This window comes from Hordeum vulgare, chromosome 5H (genome assembly GCF_904849725.1).
Source record: "Hordeum vulgare subsp. vulgare chromosome 5H, MorexV3_pseudomolecules_assembly, whole genome shotgun sequence".
Taxonomy (NCBI): domain Eukaryota; kingdom Viridiplantae; phylum Streptophyta; class Magnoliopsida; order Poales; family Poaceae; genus Hordeum; species Hordeum vulgare.
In genome coordinates this window covers 177,773,461-177,782,122 of record NC_058522.1, presented here as the reverse complement: position 1 = coordinate 177,782,122, position 8,662 = coordinate 177,773,461, and positions in this window count along the sequence as shown.

Here is an 8,662-nt window from a genome sequence, read left to right as displayed (position 1 = left end):
AAATTCAGAACGGAGGTGATCCTCGCATTCCAAAGTAGCCTCTTTATCGGAATGGTGTGACCGCTGCACTTTGAGAAATTAGACAGTATTGTTGCGGTTATTGCGCTCAATCGCCTCAAGAACCGCAACTGGATGCTCACGATAAGATAGGTCAGGTTGAAGGTTGATGTCTTGAAGATGAACAGTGTGCTCGGGGTTCTTGAAGCACCTCCGGAGCTGAGATACATGGAACACATCATGCACGTTTGCAAAGTTTGACGGGAGCTCAAGCTAGTATGCAAGGTCGCCTCTCTTCCAACCACTCTAAACGGACCAACGAAACGAGGCGCAAGCTTGCCTTTGATGCCAAAGCGTTGCATACCCTTCATAGGCGACACCTTGAGATAGACGAAGTCATCAAGCTCATAAGACATGTCACGATGCTTGCTATCATAATAGCTCTTCTGACGGGACTGAGCTGCTCTCAGGTTGTCGCGAATGACCCGACACATCTCCTCAGCTTCTTCTATCAAATCATTCCCAAGGATCTGACGCTCGCTGGTCTCGGACCAGTTGAGGGGGGTATGGCACTTCCTGCCATAGAGAATTTCAAATGCAGCCTTGCCAGAACTAGCTTGATAACTATTGTTATACGAGAACTCCGCAACAGGCAAACAATCCTCCCACTTCATGCCAAAATAGATAACACAAGCTCTCATTATATCCTCAAGAACTTGATTGACTCGCTCCACTTGACCACTAGTCTGAGGGTGAAAAGCTGTGCTGAAGCGGATCTTCGTGCCCACAGCAGACATAAAAGAGTCCCAGAACTTGGAAGTGAAGATACTTCCGTGATCCGAAGAAATCATCATAGGCACGCCATGCAAAGACACAATCCTGGAAGTGTACAACTCTACAAGCTGAGCTGCGGAAATGGATTCCTTGACTGGAAGAAAATGAGCCACTTTACTCAACTTGTCGATGACGACGAAGATGGCATCATTACCCTTCTTGGACTTCGGGAACCCGGTGACGAAATCCATCTCAAGATGATCGAACTTCCACTCGGGAATGGGCAAAGGATGCAAAAGACCTGCTGGACGTTGATGCTATGCTTTCACCCTTCGACATACATCACATTCATTTCCGAACTGAGCAATCTCACGCTTCATGCGAGTCCACCAGAAGGTCTGTTTCAAGTCCTGATACATCTTGGAGCTTCCAGGATGAATAGAGAGGAGAGAGTTATGAGATTCTTCCATGATTACCTTTTTGAGATCACCTTTTAGAACGACAAGTCGATCTTCAAAGAACAACGTGTCTCTGGCATCAACACTAAAGCACTTATACTTGGGAAGACTCTTTGCCACGCCAATCTTGACTTTCTTCACCATTGCATCAAGAAGTTGTGCTACTTGGACCAGATCTTCCAAGGTAGGAGAGATCTGAAGGTTTGCAAGAAATCCCTGAGTTACTAACTGAAGGTTGAGCTTCGTGAAAGACTCACAAAGGCCAGGCTGGAGAGGTTGCAGAATAAGACTATTGCAGTATGCCTTCCTGCTCAAGGCATCTGCCACGACATTAGCTTTGCGTGGCGTGTACTCAACACTCGGATTAAAATCTTGGAGCATGTCCACCCAACGTGTTTGCCGAAGATTCACATTAGGCTGAGTGAAGATGTACTTGAGACTCTTGAGATCGGTGAACACTTCAACCTTTCGTTCCAACAAGAGGTGTCTCCAAGTCATCAGAGCGTGTGCCACAGCTACTAGCTCAAGATCATGCACATGATAGTTCTTCTCCGCTGGCTTCAACTGCTTGGAGTTATAAGCAACCACCTTCTTCTCTTGCATCAGAACTGCACCAAGACCCTGGAGAGAAGCATCGCAGAACACCTGGTAAGGCTTGGAATCATCCGGAGGAACCATGACTAGAGTAGAGGTGAGCTTCTCTTTGAGTGTGTCGAAGGCCAACTGACACTCTGGAGACCAAGCATACCTCACACCTTTCTGAAGAAGACTTGAGAGCGGCATAGAAATCTTGGAGACGTTATCAACGAACCTTCTGCAATAGCTTGCGAGCCCGAGAAAGCTTCGAAGCTGCTTCACATTTTGCGGAGGCTCCCATTCAACAATGGCCTGCACCTTGGACGGATCAACTTTGATGCCCTCGGCAGAGATAATGTGACCAAGATAGACAACTTCTTTCAGCCAGAACTCACACTTGGAAAACTTGGCATACAATTTGTACCCTCTCAGCTTATCAAGCACCAATCTGAGATGTTCTTCATGTTCTTCCTCAGTTTCAGAAAAGACCAGAATGTCGTCGAGATAGAGCAAGACAAAGTCATTCTTGAACGGAGAGAATATGTAGTTCATCAATCGACAAAATGTCGGAGGAGCATTTGCCAGACCAAAAGACATGACCGTATACTCATACGAGCCAAAACTAGTCTTGAAAGCAGTCTTCGGAATATCTTCTTCGCGAATGCGAATTTGATGATAGACCATTCTGAGATCAAGCTTGGAGAATACTTTAGCACCTTTCAACTGTTCGAACAACTCAGTTATGTTCGGAAGTGGATATTTGTTCTTGATTGTCTTCTTGTTCAATGGACGGTAATTGACACACAGCCGGTCCGTGCCATCCTTCTTCTTGACAAACAGAACACCACATCCCCATGGAGACGAGCTCGGTCTGATCAAACCCAAACGCTCCTGCTCATCGAGTTGCCTCTTGAGTTCCTTCAATTCTTCTAGACCCAATTTGTACGGCCGTTTGCACACCGTCTCGGTAGCTGGTTCGAACTCAATCACAAATTCAACTTCTCGGTGCGGATGCATGCCTGGAAGCTCTTCAGGAAACACATCTTCGTATTCGCAGGCCACTGGGACTTGCGAAATAGGATTAATCTCACCCTTTTCATTCAAAGAGAACAGACGGATTGTATCATCGCGCGTCGCAAATATAATCATGTCCTACGAAGAGTGGGTAAGCTTCACTTCTTTAGCTTCACAATCAATCGATGCCTTGTTCATGGCCAACCAATCCATACCAAGGATCAAGTCAATGTCGGAATTTCCCAAGACATGCGCAGAAGCCAGAAAAGAATAACTGTCTATCTTGAGAGAAGCATCCGGAACAACCTAACGAGAACTCATAAGCATACCCGGAGAAACAATGTCCGAAGACTTAGCCAACTCTTGAAGATGGAAATCATGCTTTGCCGCAAAAGGATATGACAAGAAAGAATGCGATGCACCAGAATCAAACAACACTTTAGCAGGAATATCATTAACGAGGAGGTTACCCATGATCACATCTGACGAGTTTTCTGCCTTAGCTGCGTTCACCATGTTGACTCGAGCTGACCTGGGGTTGAACTTGACAAGAGCATTGCCTGGAGGTTTGCCTGGAGGAGGAGGAGGCAGACGGAGCTGAGAAGTGCACTTGTTGGCATAATGATCTTTCTGCCCACACTTGTGACAAGTAACCTCTACTGGCTGCCGGTATTGTGTCTGAGGAGGCCCTTGCTTCTGATGCTGGAATCTCTGCTGAAAGACTGGGTTGGTGGGTTGGAAGAATCATGGCCACCAGAATGCTTGAGTTGCTGCGAGTGCTGAGGAGGAGGGGGAGACACCCAAAACTTATGTTGCTTCTGAACCACCTGAGTAGAGGAAGAGCTGGAATCTCTAAAGCGCTTCTTAGAATTCTCCACCCTGAGCAAGGCTGCCTCTGCCCTGAGAGCCAAGTTGTAGAACTTGTCGAACTCCTCAGGATCGTGCAAAGCAAGAGCTAACTGCAAATCTTCTTTCAAGCCACCTTTGAACTGATAAATCTTGCTCTTCTGATCAGGGATATCCTGCAAGGAGTATCGGGCTATCTCGTGGAACTCAACGTTGTACTTGTATATGGAGTTACCTCCCTGCTTCAAGCACCTGAACTTCTCACGCATTTCCTCCACGAAGCTGGAAGGAATGTAGTGGGATCTGAAGTCACGGCAGAACTCATCCCAAGTGATCACTCTAGCGCCTCTGGAATCCTTCAACTCTTGCCACAAGATAGATGTTTTCCCCTTCAATTGGAATGTTGCAAATTTGACGAAATCCTCATGAAGAACATTGTTGCACTCAAAATGCTTGTTCATGTCGCGGATCCAATCCTCAGCATCAAACGGCTGGTCACAGGAGGTGAAAGTCCTCGACTGATTCGACAGGAACTGACTCAGATTAGCAAACTGATTGCCACCATGCTAGAAATTGCCTTGCTGCTGATTAGCCCTCTCTTGCAACAACTGTAGCAGCATCTGAGTGTTTGCATTTGTAGCAGCCATCACCGCTTGCCAGGCCTCTGCAGGAGGAGGCGGCGGCGGAGGACGATTCTCCGGAGGACGTGGTGGTGGCGGCACATCCTCACGCCCTGGATTCTAACGAGTTGGTGGAGCCATCCTGAAGACGGACAACACATTAGCCCACTGAAATAAATTGAAGATATTGCTGAATCAAAATGACAGGAATATCTGAACAGGAATATAGCAATTGCACTCAAACAAAATAGTAAGAATGCTTCCTCAAAGTGACGGTCGACAAAATTCTGATTAAGACCACTGCAAACAAGTATGAGCTAGAACTGCTCGGAACAAACATATGATCGAGATTTCATCCGATATCTTCGTGGAGAAGATCGCACGGGCTCGAATTTACAGTGGCCATCCTGTGCAAGGTAGTGCACACGACTTACAAAGTATCCCCGAGTCGTAGCGAGCTACAAGGACTCTTTAAGACACAACGAGAACCGCTGTAAGACGACCGTGAATAAACATACCCACTGAACATCGAATCCCAACCTCACATCATGCATCTGTAGGAAGATTGACCTATAAGTTACTACTTGATATCCCACCTATGAATTACCGAAATATCTGGTCATGCAATCTGGTACACGGATACAAGAAGTAATATCACACAACTCCTATACTAACCTGTCACCTGTATCACATCCGTCAGCACACAACCAGAACCTCGGACCTTCATCTACAAGAGACCCTCGTGATCACAACGATACAAAGTATGGCACTACTCCCAAACAATCTGCACCAGTACTGGGGACATCGGGGTTATCTCGCCACTACTAGTATTGAAGAAATAACAAACATCCTTCGTTCTTAGATACTCAGAAACCTGAATGATGGCGAAGTGCGCGAGAATCCCCTGGAGCTCAACTCCCCGGAAGAAATCCAGGCAGACAGGAGGCACCAAGACAGAACTCTGTCACAACGAAATCATATAGATTTCACAAATACCCGCGTGATCCTAAAAAAATTTGAGCGAGAAGAGGAGTAGAATTAAGATTTCCTAAGTCGGGAACCTCACCAGAGCATGGAAGAGGAGAAAAAAGAATCCTACTCTCCGATATAACTAAGACTCAAAACATTTTACTAGACTCGAGTCGGCCAAGTATGATCACACAAAGGCTCCTATGGTTGTAAGGATCTCATTACCAACTTGTAACGACTAAGATGCGGTCCTTTACGATTTGGGAACAAGGCCCCGAATTTGAAATAAGTGCATCTAAGCGTTTCGCAAGCACGATAACATAGCACATACATAGAAATAGAAGAATGACAATAAGGGATTCAACTGCCATCTCATAAATATATCAGAGTTTTATCACGCATCCAAACAAGGTAGTTCCGCTACGGACAAAAAACATGACAAATGACTATGCTACCCTGCATGCTTGCCCATGATCACGACCACGCCTCAGTCTTCTGGATAGTTCACGTACATGCGGTCGTTCTCCTTATCGTACTGCCACGCCAGCTGCGTGCCGTCGGGATCACCTGTCTCGGGGGTACCTGAACCTGCTGGTGTTGTGAAGGAATCTGTGAGCCACGGGGACTCAGCAACCTATGACCTCGATGCCAGAACTAGTCAAGTTATTAGGTTGGAAAGGTGGAGTGTTTAGGTTGCAGCATCATAAGCATCATATGGTGGCTATCTTACGTAGAACTTGTATGAAGCTGGTCTATTCTAGCGGTTGATGATTAACCGATCACTAAGTGATCCTGAACACCTACTTATGTCAATCATAACCCCACCGTGTTCCTGATCGAAGAGAGATCTTCGAAGGGGACAGTCACGGTTACGCACACGGTTGGCAATTTTATTAGATTATGTTTAAGTTATCTATAATCGGATGTTAACAAATATTCCAAGTTGCCACGTAACTGCGGGCACGGCTTTCCGAAAGATTAAACCCTGCATGGGTGCTCCAACTAGTCCATCACAAACGTGCACAGGCCGGAAAGTAATCCTCTATCACGAATCTCGTGATCTCGTCGGATTCCTCAGAGGAAACCCTCAACTCTGGGGAGAACCAAAGCTTCACCGAGATTCCTATACGCAAGATATATCGCTAAGGTAGGACAAGACTAGCAGGACCTCCCTCGTGTCGACGACCCTGATAAGAGCCATGTATCTCAGTTTCAGGACACGACGGATGAGTCACACTACAGGTATACCAAACCTCAGGTTGCCCTGTGGTGGCCCCATAGTCTGCCCAGTTTGGACCAACACTCATGAGGAGAACTCGCCCGGGTTGTTGATTAAATTCCTCGGGGTAGCTATTCCCTATGCAGATTATTATTAAGTGATTAGCAAATTAACACCAATGTTGGGTCCTGCCGGAAAAGTCTTAACACTACACGATTTACCAAGGGGGTTCCCATAACAACCCCGAACGTGTTAGGAGCGATCATTATGGAATCAAACACCGGTAGCCGGTAACTATTGCGGCAATAACGGAACAAAACACCCGGCACAAGGCTAGGCCTTCCGTTATTTACCAAGTATATAGGTGCATTAATTAAATAACAGATTTAATATAATGATATCAAACTCATGTTATCACATGAGACAATTGCACCTGCAACTAGCAACGCTAACATTAGAAGCTTAGCAAGCCTACTTAGCCATTCAAGATTTGCTAGGAAGGGATAAGTGTTTGGGTTTCATGGCAATTCAGGAGGCAAATATTTCTGTGGTAGGCAGCGAGGATAAGACAAGGAAACGTAATCTAGCATAACAAGTCTAGAGATGGAATAAAGGTCATGTCATCTTGCTTGTGATGTCCTCAGCTTGGAACTGCTCTTGTCAGTCCTCCACGTACTCTCCCGAATCCACGTACTCGTTCTCCGATCCTGGTGCTACACAACATAAAAATAGCATCCAATGAACAACAGCACCTCAAGATGCAACAAGCACATGATGCATGAGATGAATATGACCATGCATCTCTATTTCTATCACTAGCACAAGCATGAGAAGTAAATACATGTTCCTGGACAGAACTGCACCCTAATCTATCTTGACATTCATGAGAATGAAATGATCAGGTGCATCACGTGAAAACGATGCAAAAGCATATAAAGAACATTACAAACGGAGCTACGGATCAACGGGAAACAACGAAACAAGATATGAAGTGCTACGTGCCAAATACATCACAACACACTCCAATGGCATAACTCTGGTGTTTCCAGGTTGCCAAGACATAAAACAAACCAACATGGATGGGGTGGTGCAAAGAATAACACCACACCATCATCTCTGCACTCACAATCATCAAAACTCCAAAACTACAAAATCTGCCATAAACAGCATCATAGCCTTTTCAGGGCTACAAGCAAGGCACCTACATCCACCCAAACATGCCAAATAAGATATGTGGCAGAAGCTATCCAAGAGTACTACAAGCACAAGAAAAAATATCACACAAAGGAGTTTCTCATAGAAAGTTACGCAGCTGCTAACTTGGCCAAAAATATCAGATTTCAGGGACTTTGTGAAAATTCTAGATTCTCACTAGTTGTTTATGCTCTGACGCATTTTGACAGCACCCAAAACAATATCTACAGGACTCCAAAAGGAATGAAAATTTATAGAGAGCTACACAAACACAAAAGTTACAACTTCCCAGTTGAAAGCTAAGGCTGAATCAAAACACATGGACCTGCACAAGCTCATCAACAGGAGTAGAAAATATAAACAGATTTTCACACTTATTGAAAATCTTAGATCTTCACTAATCTGGAATTTCAGCCACATGCCTACTTTGATTGGGCACAACTTGCACATGTGAATTCCTAAGCATGAAATGAAACGAACATGTGGTAGAGGGGGTCACCCTCTACTGCCACAACCAAGAATCAAACTCTTGTGCTCACCACATCTCACGGAACCAAGCTCTAAACATAGAACTAAAATGAAATAAGTCATCTCCAGGAATTGTTCCAAAGGCAAAACTGACTTCACCAATGGATTCCTGGGATGATTCTACCCCAAAAACATATATAATACATATGCACTTGTATAGAACAAATGGGCACAAACTAGAAAAGAAAAACTACATGGAATCATATGTAGTGAATAGTGCATCATCACATGTGCTATTCACTAGAACAACACCCACATAAGCATATGCACACTCTCACAAGGACAATGGTGACATGAGAGTTTAGACCTCATGCATGTGTGTCATTGCACATCACCATTCCCACACAAATACCACAAGCACAAGCAAAACAACACCTACACATGCTAGATAGAATTCACTACCACAAAGCACTCACATAAACATCACTACCCTACACATGTAATCTTGCACATGTGCTCATCAAGGC